This window comes from Pinus tabuliformis, chromosome 1_1 (genome assembly GCF_031772625.1).
Source record: "Pinus tabuliformis cultivar Carrire ecotype Pingquan chromosome 1_1, CPIR1, whole genome shotgun sequence".
Classification (NCBI taxonomy): domain Eukaryota; kingdom Viridiplantae; phylum Streptophyta; class Pinopsida; order Pinales; family Pinaceae; genus Pinus; species Pinus tabuliformis.
This window is the reverse complement of record NC_142297.1, coordinates 559,588,778-559,601,148: the sequence shown is the minus strand read 5'-3', so window position 1 is coordinate 559,601,148 and position 12,371 is coordinate 559,588,778.

The window sequence follows — 12,371 nt, the reverse complement described above, 5'->3', positions numbered from 1 at the left end:
AGAGTGAAAGCCTACCCCTAATTGACTACTAACAATCTCATAATGTCATTTACCTTGGTTCTTTTCCTCCAAAGGTGCACTTTTAAAATAAAAATGAAATATTCTTTAGATAAAAATATAAAGTCAATGATAATACAAAATAATAATGAATATACATTTTTTATTAGCTTGGTTAGTTGAAATGTGAAGGAGATGTAAAAATCCTCCACCTCCACTTTTAGCCATAAATAAAATATTTTCATATCTTTATGAAATAACATATTTTTATTACAAATTTACATTTTTTATTAGCTTGACTAGTTGAAATGTCAAGGAGATGTAGAAATCCTCAATCCCCACTCTTAACCATAAATGAAATATTTTAATAACTATATGAAATAACATAATTTTAATGAAATATTTTAATAACTATATGAAATAACATAATTTTATTACAAATTTATAGAGATAAAATAATTAAAAATAAAAATATTATTGTTAATAATTTTAAAAAATATTTCTATATAGAACATAAATAAATTATTTGAATATCAGTATACATCAATTTCATAGATGGACAGATAAAGTGTGTGTATATATGTATAATGTTGGTCATAATCATATTTTTCAATCTACAAAGAAGGAAAAGTAATTAGAAGTAAAAAGTTCAATTAAGAATAATAAAAGAGATTTGAATTTATTGAAATTTTTAATATAAAATTAATAGGTTTATATATATATATATATGGTGTAGTCTAATTTACAAAATAACCTTTTTCACGACATTTTCCTAGTTGATTTTAATCAAATTTCCATTGAGATTTTTAAAAAATTAACTTTAAAATGTTTAATCATTAGAATTTGAGTGCCATAGGGGTTTTCAAGCTATTGAATCCATTTATGCATTCAAAAATGCATTTTAAACCATAAAAAATCACATTCTTTTTTTGAAATTATTTTTCTACTTTTGTTGAAAAAGCCTATTTCATCTATAAGTTAGACTACAACGTTTTTTTAAAAATTGTTTGATGAGGAACTAGCAACCTCCCCAGATATATGCAAAAACCCGCAAGCCACATATATTAGAAACTCATAGTTCATAAATGAAAGTTTTCAATATGTAGGGTTAAATAATATTAACATGTACTTCCCATGGGGCACAAAAAGGACAGTGACAATGTATTCTATTAAAGCACTTCTTAGTGTAAAGGTCACCACTTCGAAAATGTGTGGGTAAAAGTTCAACCATGCTTAGGGTTGGTGTGGCCCATGCCAAGTGTGATCTCTGGATCATTTTGATGGCTTAAATGCCCTTGGGTTGGGGTTACTCAATCCACTAATTAAGAGTGTCAGTCATTTAATCACTCACATTACCTAGCAAAAAAATAATATAATATATTTAAAAATATATTAATAACCAAAAAATAATTTACTATGTACAATGTAGTTTATAAATAAAATATCTATCTCGCTACCCATATTAAATAAAATATTTCAATATAATTATATATAATTTATTCGGATAACATTGACAGAATAATTTAACAATACACTCATCACCCTCTCTCTACATCCATTACCCTCCGTTCTGCAACACACAAACTAATGATAAAACATGACGCATATTTTTAGAAAGTTGCAATTGGATTCCAAATACGGCTCCATATCGTAAAGTAGTTTCCACGGTTCGTCATGCGTGAAGTAAAATTTTGTACATTTAAAACCTCACGCGTCAGGACTCGTCACGCGTGAAATTAAATTTCGTGTATTTAGCCCGTTGAGAATGAATGCAACGCGTGTAGTGAAATTTTGGCTATTTATTATTTTATCACTTTTTTCTAGAGCTCCTCCCGTGTAATTATTTATTACACTTTCTAGAAACCCTCAACGTCAATTTCACATGTTGAAAATACAGTGTACTTTATTTTTACGTAACTTTAAATTAATGTAAGCATAGTTATTATATATGTTTTAGTGTGATTATAATAATTAGCTTGTTTCTGACTTTGTATTTGTCTCTTATATTTGTTTGGTTTTTCCTGTTTTAGTATTAGTTTGACCCAAATATTTTAAACTTTTAAATTAATCAAATAATATTAAAAAAATCTAATATGTTATAGTAAATGAGTAGGTAAATGTTTAGTTGTTTGATGTATAATGTTTGCTCGTTTATTATGAGAATTAAAGTGGTTGGTATTCACGGTGACAATGTCATCGGCACACACTTTGTTTTTAATGATGGTTAACTTAAACAATTACGGCTAATTTTATTTCGTATGGTTGGTTTAATTTTATTTCGTATGGGCGGTTTACTATTTTGTTAGGGAGTTTTTTACAACAAAATTATATGATTTTTGATGATCACAATAAATGTATATTTTAATTATTGATTTTTTAATATAAAAAACCATATATATATATATTTATTTATGTTTTTTCGTATTTTCAAATCAATTGTCTTTTTTGAAATTCATTTTTTTTTTTTCATTTTCTTAATAATGATTGGTGAATTTATTAGTAATATTGTGTAAATATAAAGAGTACACAGTATTGCTTATATAGCCAAAATTTTCAAATCCTTTCTTACATATGGTTCATTCTTGACATTTTTTCCCAACTAATTCAAAAAACCAAAAACATATATATATTCTCCAATTTTTATAAAATTTCACTATCATATTGAAATTAACCTACATTACTACTAGACATAGTTTCCTTCATATGGAAAATTACCAAGGTCGCTCTACAATATTCATATGGAGCTAAGCCACAAGTGATAGGCACATCAAATTAGTAGATGACGCCATAGAAGCTGCTAACATAGCGGGTTGGGTTTATTTTAGCTACAACTCTTCCAACTTCCATTGCACGCTGTCAACCTATCTTTGGATTAGCATCATGTGCTCTGCCATGATCTCCATGGTGGTTGAAAGGGTTGTTTCTAGTTGGTTTGCATGCAATCTAAGTGCCATATACTATTGTTGAAGCTCCCAAAAATTTGCATTCCATTCTACTACTTGTCATTTTATGTTTCCCTCAGAAGCCACCATATTTTTCATAATGTATAGGTGTCATTCAATCATAGTTCTCTATTGGTTCTAACTAGAGCATTGGATTTGTAAAAACCATATTCTATTATGAATCTATGTTGCATCATTAGGAAACAATATCCAAAAATAAATTGAGAGGAGGGAAAGGAAGATATCCCTATGCTAGGCCCATATTAATTTCTCAATTAAACTATGTGAAATACAGAGTGGAGGCTCCTAGCTTACAAATTTGAATTGAGTGATCCCAACACCATTCATGATTACAAATTTTAAATTCAAGATATCACAAAGTGTATGGATCCTCAATTCCCATGAACACATTAATTCCCCTTATTGCATTGCTACTCCAAGTGTATTGGAACACATTGCACACACATAGAGAGGGTGCCATGTTAATTGTTAACTTGTTGTAATTGATATAATGTGTGGCTCTCCATGTGACATAAACCTCAATCCACATGCCATAGAACTTGGATTCCTATATGACTTCCAATCACCATATGTCCTCCAACCCTTTTCCATGGTATAAGATGGAGAAGTGTGGTTCTATTTATCCATAGACTTCCATGGGGCCCTTCATGGGATCAGATGGGGTAGAGTAGTTTTGTTTATCCATGGTGTTCCTAGTGTCCTCCTTGTTGCGAGTTGCTTAGAGCATATGTCGAGGTCTTTATCTCTTGAAGAACATGAAAGACATTAAACTCTAAAAATGAATTTAAACATAGATATATCATTTTATAGATAAAGAGCAGCGGACATTGTTGCATTAATGCTTAGATTCAAGTGTCGAATGATATTGTTTGAGTCCCCAATTGTAATTAACTTATAGTTTGAAATATTTTTAACTCGTTTTATTTCTTACCACAATGCATACAATTTTGCTTGATTATTTAAGGAAATTCAAAAGCTCCACAAATATGATTTCTGAACTTGTCCACCATGAAAAAAGATCACCCCTATTTCCTAATTAATAAATGTGTTGGTATTTTTATTGTAAAATCACTATTGGAATTTTCTTCTTAATATTTTCTCTCATATATATATATTTTATTCTTAAAAAAACTTCAAAAAATAAACCTAAATTATCACACAACCCTTATTTTAAACTAACCCTTTAATAAAACGTTTACAAGTATCATATATTAATTAATTTTCAAAATACTTGACTCAAGCTTTCCATTTTTTTATTCAAATAGATGCGACTAACACTAGCATACCCTCATAACAGGAGAAGGGAACACGGAAAAGAGTCACATAAAAGAGTACAAGGGAGATATATTGTAATAGGATCTACTAGAGTGAATTTTTTTTTATATATTTTATTGTGGCTTATTATGTTGCAATAATAGGTGGTTGTATGTAATAAATCAACAAATAATATATAGTACTGTGTCATAGGTGACATAAGATTTGATAAATAACAATAATCGGTTAAGAAACTATTTTCTGAAAAATGTATATAAAAAAAAAATAACATAAATAATGAAAATTTTTATTAGATTGATAATTATATATGTTTATGTTTTTATGATTTATTTAAATAATATTAAATATAGTTAAATATTATTAAATATAGTTAATGCTAATTTGTATTTATATTATTTGTTTTATTTAGTTATAAGAGACAAAAATAATTAGAAAACAATATATGAAAAAAGAAATGTGCAACTCTTAGCCAAAATATTATACTCAACACTTTAAAATATTACATATATAACAATACAATTTAGTTGAGAAGTTTGAATAACTTTCTAACCAATAGTATCTATAACCTAAATAAAACACCATAACCTAAATAAAACACCATAATCTTAATGTAACACAACAAATAACTAATACTTAAATAATATGGAAAATGATACATTTTCCATTACACTATAATATATTATGTGTCATAACATAAATAGCAATAATATTAAATCAAAATTTAAAAATAATAAGTATTTACTTATTTATTTAGAAGGGAGAAATGTAATATATATATATATATATTGTAATAATAAGTGGATAAATCTTTAGCTGTTTAATATATATATATTTTTTATTAGGATAGGTAGATTGGTTGTCTCATTCTCATATGTAAGGAAATAGGTTAACTGCCCAAGACCAAGAGGCATATGGCACCAGTGAAAGTCTTCCTTAGATGTAAGGAAATAGGTTAACTTCCCAAGACCAAGAGGCCTCATATGTAAGGAAATAGGATAACTGCAAGAGACATATGGCATGAGTAAAAATCTTCCTTAGATGGAAATAGGTTAACCGCCCAAGATCAAGAGGCATCTGGCAGGAGTGAAAACCTACCCCTAATTGACTACTAACAATGTCATAATGTTATTTACCTTAGTTCTAATCTTTTCCTCCAAAGGTGAACTTTTAAAATAAAAATGAAATATTCCTTAGATAAAAATTTAAAGTCAATGATAATAAAAAATAATAATGAATATACATTTTTTATCAGCTTGGTTAGTTGAAATGTGAAGGATATCCTACACCCCCACTCTTAGCCAAAAATAAAATATTTTGATATCGATATGAAATAACATAGTTTTATTGCAAATTTACATTTTTTTATTAGCTTGGTTAGTTGAAATGTGAAGGAGATGTAAAAATCCCCCATCCCCACTCTTAGCCATAAATACAATATTTTGATAACTATATGAAATAACATAATTTTATTACAAATTTAGAGAGATAAATTAATTAAAAATAAAAATAGTATCGTTAATGATTTAAAAAAATATTTCTATATAGCACATAAATAAATTATTTGAATATCAAGACATCAATTTCATAGATGGATAGATAAAGTGTGTGTATATATATATAATGTTGATCATAATAATATCTTTCAATTTACAAAGAAGGAAAAGTAATTAAAAGTAAAAAGTTCAATTAAGAATAATAAAAGAGAAATTTTAATTTATTCAAATTTTTAATATAAAACTAATAAGTATCATCTCATATATATATATGGTGTAGTTTGATTTACAAAATAACTTTTTTAACGACATTTTTCCTCGTTGATTTCAACCAAATTTCCATTGAGATTTTTAAAAACTTATGTTTAAGCTGTTTAATCATTAGAATTTGAATGCGAGATGGTTTTTCAGGCTATTGAATCCATTTATGCATTCAAAAATTCATTTAAAACATAAAAAATCACATTCTTTCTTGAAATTATTTTTCTACTTTTGGTGAAAAGGTTTATTTTCTCTATAAGTTATACTACACTGTTTTTTAAAATATTTCTGATGAGGAACTAGCAACCTCCCAATATATATGCAAAAACCCGCAAGCCACATATATTAGTAACTCATAATTCATAAATGAAAGTTTTCAATATGTAGCGTTAAATAATATTAACATGTACTTCCCATGGGGCATAAAAAGGACAATGATAATGTATTATATTAAGGAACTTCTTAGTGTAAAGGTCACCAATTCGAAAATGTGTGGGTAAAAATTCAACTATGCGTAGGGTTGGTGTGCCCATGCCAAATGTGAACTCTGGGTCATTTTGATGGCTTAAATTCCCTTGTGTTGGGGTTACTCAAGCCACTAATTAGGAGTGTCAGTCATTTAATGACTCACAATCGCTAGCAAAAACAATTAATATCATATATTTAAAAATATATTAATAACCAAAAAACTAATTTACTATGTACAATGTAGTTTATAAATAAAATATCTCATTGTCCATGTTAAATAAAATATTTCAATGTAATAATGTATATATTATATATAATTAAAAAAATTATATGTACAAATTACATAAAGCAGTTGAAAAAAAAAAATCTTATAGTTAAAACATTTCAAATAATCTCATTTTTTTACATTTTATTCCCTTCTTAAGTATATTTTTTTGGGTCAATTTTGTTGGAAATTTAGTAAATATTTGTTGCAATTGTAAGTTCAAGCTATGTAAATTACAAAATCTAAGTGCTAAAAGGGGTTTTCAATGTTTTCAAGTTTTTCACTATAAAAGTGGTTTCCACCTAAAAAGATTTGATCCCTCTTGGCGCATGCTAGATCTATGGTTAAGATGGAACTATATTATTTAATGCTTATTATGGATTTTTCTATTTGATGACTATGGGTATTTACTAGTCATTTATTTTATGAATTAATTACATCAATACACATGTTGATTTCAGAATAGGTCTTCTAGAATTATAATTTAATTATCAATAATTATTAGGTGGATGGTAGAGATTTAACCTCCATAGAATTTGCCAAAATATTCATAGTAATAGTCACAAATCAAGGGTTCATATTTATCATTAACTTAGTTATTCTCTTTTAATAAATTTATCTAAAAACTAATTAATTAAAAGAATAGCATATGAACATGTGCCATATCGATTTTATAAGCTACAACTTGCTGGAAGCACCCACTTCCACTTAGAGTCCATAACTTTTCCTTTTCAGGCTACTACCTGAAAGAGACAACAATCCCCTAATACATAAAAGATTTAAAATGTTGGTTTACCTGGTCTTCAATTCTGAATACCTCCATCTCGGTTTGTATTTGTTTTGTATTTTGTCTTTGCTCTCTTTATAGTTGTTTATATTTTGATCCTTCTTCTTATTTTTGCATCACATATGCTCCTCTTCCTGTTTCTCTTTCTTCCAAGTAACTCACAAACTAGATCTCACAAAAAATTGCCTTTCAATCCTCTCACCAAACATTCAACCATCCAAAAGCATATAATTTATGTGCATAGATTATTGACTATTAGTATTCCATGCAAGAATCTGAAAGAAAATCCTAACCCTTTTATTCCAACTATTTGTTTCACTTTTTCAGATTTTGAATATTGTAACAAAATTAATGAACCTCCAAGTAATATAAAAAAAAAATATCAGCCACTGTAATGATTTCATAAGCCAAAGAAAAAGAAATGAAAAGCATTTATATCACAACATCTTTACATCATGTAAGGCCTATCATTCTAGTTAGTTTTGAGAAGAAAATTTTTATGTTTGAATCTATCAACATATATCATTCATAGCAACATAATTCCTTTAACCAAATTAATAATTAAACTTACTTATATATATATATATATATAATATAATATATATATATATATATATATATATATATATATATATATATATATATATATATATATATACATGCCTAGCTTTCTCTTCTGATGTTAATCCCTAGATGATGTTTCTCAGTGGGAAAATCTGATTCCTATGGTTCCATTATCAAGGCAAGCAATTCCTCCCTACCTACCTAGGATCAACCCTTCCAGCTCTATGACCCAAAAGACTTTGAGATCAAAGTATTTTAGCCCTCATGCCAAAAACTCCAAGAACATTGCTCAGGTTTCCTAGGTTTTTAAGTGAATCTAGATCCTCGACTCATCCCTCAGGTTCATTTCATCACAATCTCTCATCATCATAACTCCATTTTATATTTTCTCCTATCCACGAACAAAAAAAACTTGTTGTCTTCACCCAATTCGATTTTCTTATAGCAGGGAGGTTTCTTCCCTTCCAACAAATCGTCCCACCATCTCTCCATAAAATATTTTTTAAGTTTCAACAATTCGCTTGTCTTCTCCCTCTAATAAAGAGTGAAATTTACTATTATTATTTTTGTTTATTCGATCACCTACCATATTATCTGGTCAGAAATTACTTTTATTGATTTGAGGAAGTCTCTCTCTCTCTCTCTCTCTCTCTCTCTCTCTCTCTATATATATATATATATAATATATATATATATATATATATATATATAGATAGACACACAACTATAAAATCAGATTTGGTTGGTTTGAGCGAGTTCTCAAGTTTCTATTGAAATGGTTTTATTAATTAATGAGATATTAAATGGGTTTATCAATTGTAATATTAGTTTATTATATTCATTAAATTTAATTATATAATTCTAAACTTAATGCATTCATTACATTCTTGATAGCTAGCCATTTAATTTAGTATTTTAATAATTAATACATTTACTATATTTAGACATTCTTCGTAGCTAATTAGTATGTATACTGGTGTAGTGCATGCGATACATGCATATGTAGTTATCATATGCATGCCTCGGATGTATGCTAATAATCATATTATGTTCATAATTCAAGATGGGTCATTATGTACACCCTTCCTAAAACTTTGTCTTGAAGCTAGGGTTTATATAGTATACTAGTAATTACTTTAGTGATTAATATAGTCATGTAAGGATTTTGTTCCTTAATTGAATTTTCATTTACAATGTGAGGAAACTTAAGATTTATATTTTGAACATTCATTGGTTACACCTCAGTAGTCATACCTTGCCCCAGGAGAGTTCCCAAGCTATTCTAGAATCATGCTATCCATCCTAATCTCTTCCACCCCCATCTTATTTTTCTTCTACTGGAACATGCCATGGAATCAACTATACTGGCTTAACCATCCACAGAAATCCAATGGTGGGAGCATCAATTACATATGCTTAACTTTCCCAATAGGCATTTTGCAGTCATCATTAAGTATAGGGGAGCACAATTCACATAGTCATCGCATGACTCCAAGTTTTGGAGGATAAATGGTGGGAAACACCTCCACCCCTCCTAGAAGGACCATGGTCAACACCCTATCATGGAATCTCATTGGGATTCAATTGTTTTGGTTTTGTCATCACCTAATTGGTTTGGATAATAATATCATCTCAAGTATAAACACTTGTCTACACATTATAACATACACATCAATATATTCGAAACCAAATAACCATATCATCTACAATATAACATTTGTCTACGCACTATAACATATGCATCAATACATTTAAAACCAAAATGTATTAAAATAACAATTTCCAGCATACATATTTTTTGAAATCTGTGATATTGATCTTTTAGTTCACATAACATATTTCGCTATGTCTAGTCAATATATCTGCAATCTATCTTTCACATTAAGTACTAAAGTGTGGTCATTGTAATTATATCCATCTCATAAATAATAAGAAATATGCGGTCTTTAAAATAATCACACATGCTGATAAGTAAAACATAATATGTAGACATCTCATTCATAAAATTATTCACATTGGTATCCATGTACCATCAACAATTGCATATTTAATTAAGCATACATGACAAAAAAATTACAACAACATTCTCACATGTAACTCTTCATAGTTATAGATATGTTCAAAATGATAGTGTCATGTATTTGGTTAAAATAAAATAATGATATATAAAATAATTATTAGGTGTTTCAAAATCAAAATAAGTTGGGGCAACTCTAGAATATGGTCTTTCTATATTCCCAATTAGCAGACCTATGACTATACTCGTGCCATTGGACCTTAGCTTGGTGCACCAAGTAGTTCCTAAGTTGTTGAACCCTACCTTCCAGTATACATAATGGTTCAACCAAAATGTTTCCCTCGTTTGATACTTGTAGTTCCTTCCACTAAAGGTTATGAGATTCGCTGGATATGTAGTGTCTTAGTATAGATACATAAAAAAAATATGAATTTGATGCAAGTGGAGTGGTAGTGCAAGACAGTAGGTGACAGATCCAAATCTTTCTAGAATTCTAAATGGCCCAATAAACCGAGTTGTCCAATTTTTTCCCTTTCCAAAGTGGATGGTGATTTTGTTTGGTCTAGTACAGATAAAAATGTGATCTCCTACTTAATAATTCTTATCACACCCCTTGGTAATCACTCATGACTTTTATTATTTAGTTATGACTAAAAACTTAACAGTATAGAAAAGACTAGTTGATGTAAATATTTATATTTTGTTGTTAAATTAAAAAGGAAACAAATTTTATTGTGTTAATATTCTTGAGAATATGTATAGGGTTATCGGGTAGAAATAAAACCCTAATAGTTAGAGGAGATTAGAGAATTAGTTATCCCCCAAGAAGGGGAATAACAAAAAGAGATAAATTCCTCATTTTTTCCCATTCCTCTCAAAGAGAAAGAGAGGATAGTGCAATAAGAGGAATGTTATGAAAGTGTACTAAAATATGAAAGAAATGGCTAGAGAAAAATACAACGCGTATGGAAAATACACCGACCAAAGATAAATGGCTGGAGATAAATGCCAAGAGTCTAGTCTCTAATTGGAAATAATGTAGGAGAGAAAGACATTAGTTTCCAAACCACAAGAGTGGGAGATAGCAACTAGTTGAACTCTTAAACAAAAGAAGGAAGTCGCTTGGGGTTACAAGAAGATATTCTATGAATTGTTTAGAAAAATGATTCTAACTGGTAGGGGTGAAGCTCGAGGGTAGCTAGGAAAGAAATTAGCATACGGTTGGGTGGACCATGAGATCCCTGTGCATTTTTCCTAGAATATTTCAAATAATTCTCAAATTCAACCTCACCATATTTAAAAGGTTATACATCTATGAATGTATTGACTTATAAATGGATAATATAGATGAAATATTGTATGAAATTTTATGTCTAGAAAAGTATGCAAGTGCAGGTGTTGAGGTACAGATACAATTTACAAAGATTGTGGCAAGAAACAACATGCCTTCTGTTGCTATACCATGATATAAAGAGGAAAACAACAAATGGTTGGTACTTTTGACAATAATGGTACTTTTGACAATAAATAATCTATGTCACATTATGGTACATGTTCTTATAGTTTGTGGAAGAATGTTATGTTTGGTAATAACTATGAAATTATCTTCATGAAAGAAATAAAGAGATTAAGTTTGCACATGAAATTATATTTTCTAACATATATGAATAATGGGAAACTAGGGTTAGTAACTTGTACAATCGAGAGAGTAAGCTCCCAACCATCGTGTACAATCCCCAGTGTAAATATGTAGAACCAGAAAAACCCCTAATAGGTCTCGTGAGGGTTTTGGTAATTTAGTAGTTGGTTATATATAAACAAATATATGTCTATTATATATTATTTACAAATAATCGAAGAAAGGTACGAAAGAACAAAATAGTTGACTGAGTATTACCAAAAGAAAACAATAAATTATCTTTCCTTTTATATAAAGCTTTGTTTTGGTGCACAAGTGTAGTAATATACATAGAAAGACAAATTGCAAAAAATGTAAATAAAAAATCTAGCATTAGAGGGTATATAAATTATAAATTAAAATGTCATAAGGGTTGCATAATACGTGATATTTAGATGAGATCAGTCATTGAAAAACATCTCAATTAAGCATTTACATGGAAGCAATATCTTCTATGTAATCTAGCAAACAAGTCGACATTGCAGTAAACATTTGACAAAAGATGAAGAATCAAAGTTGTTTTCAAACAACTGTGAGCGAGACAGTTGTTATAAAAAAGAATGAATACTACACTAAGTTTTCTTTGAAAAAAGAAATTCTCCA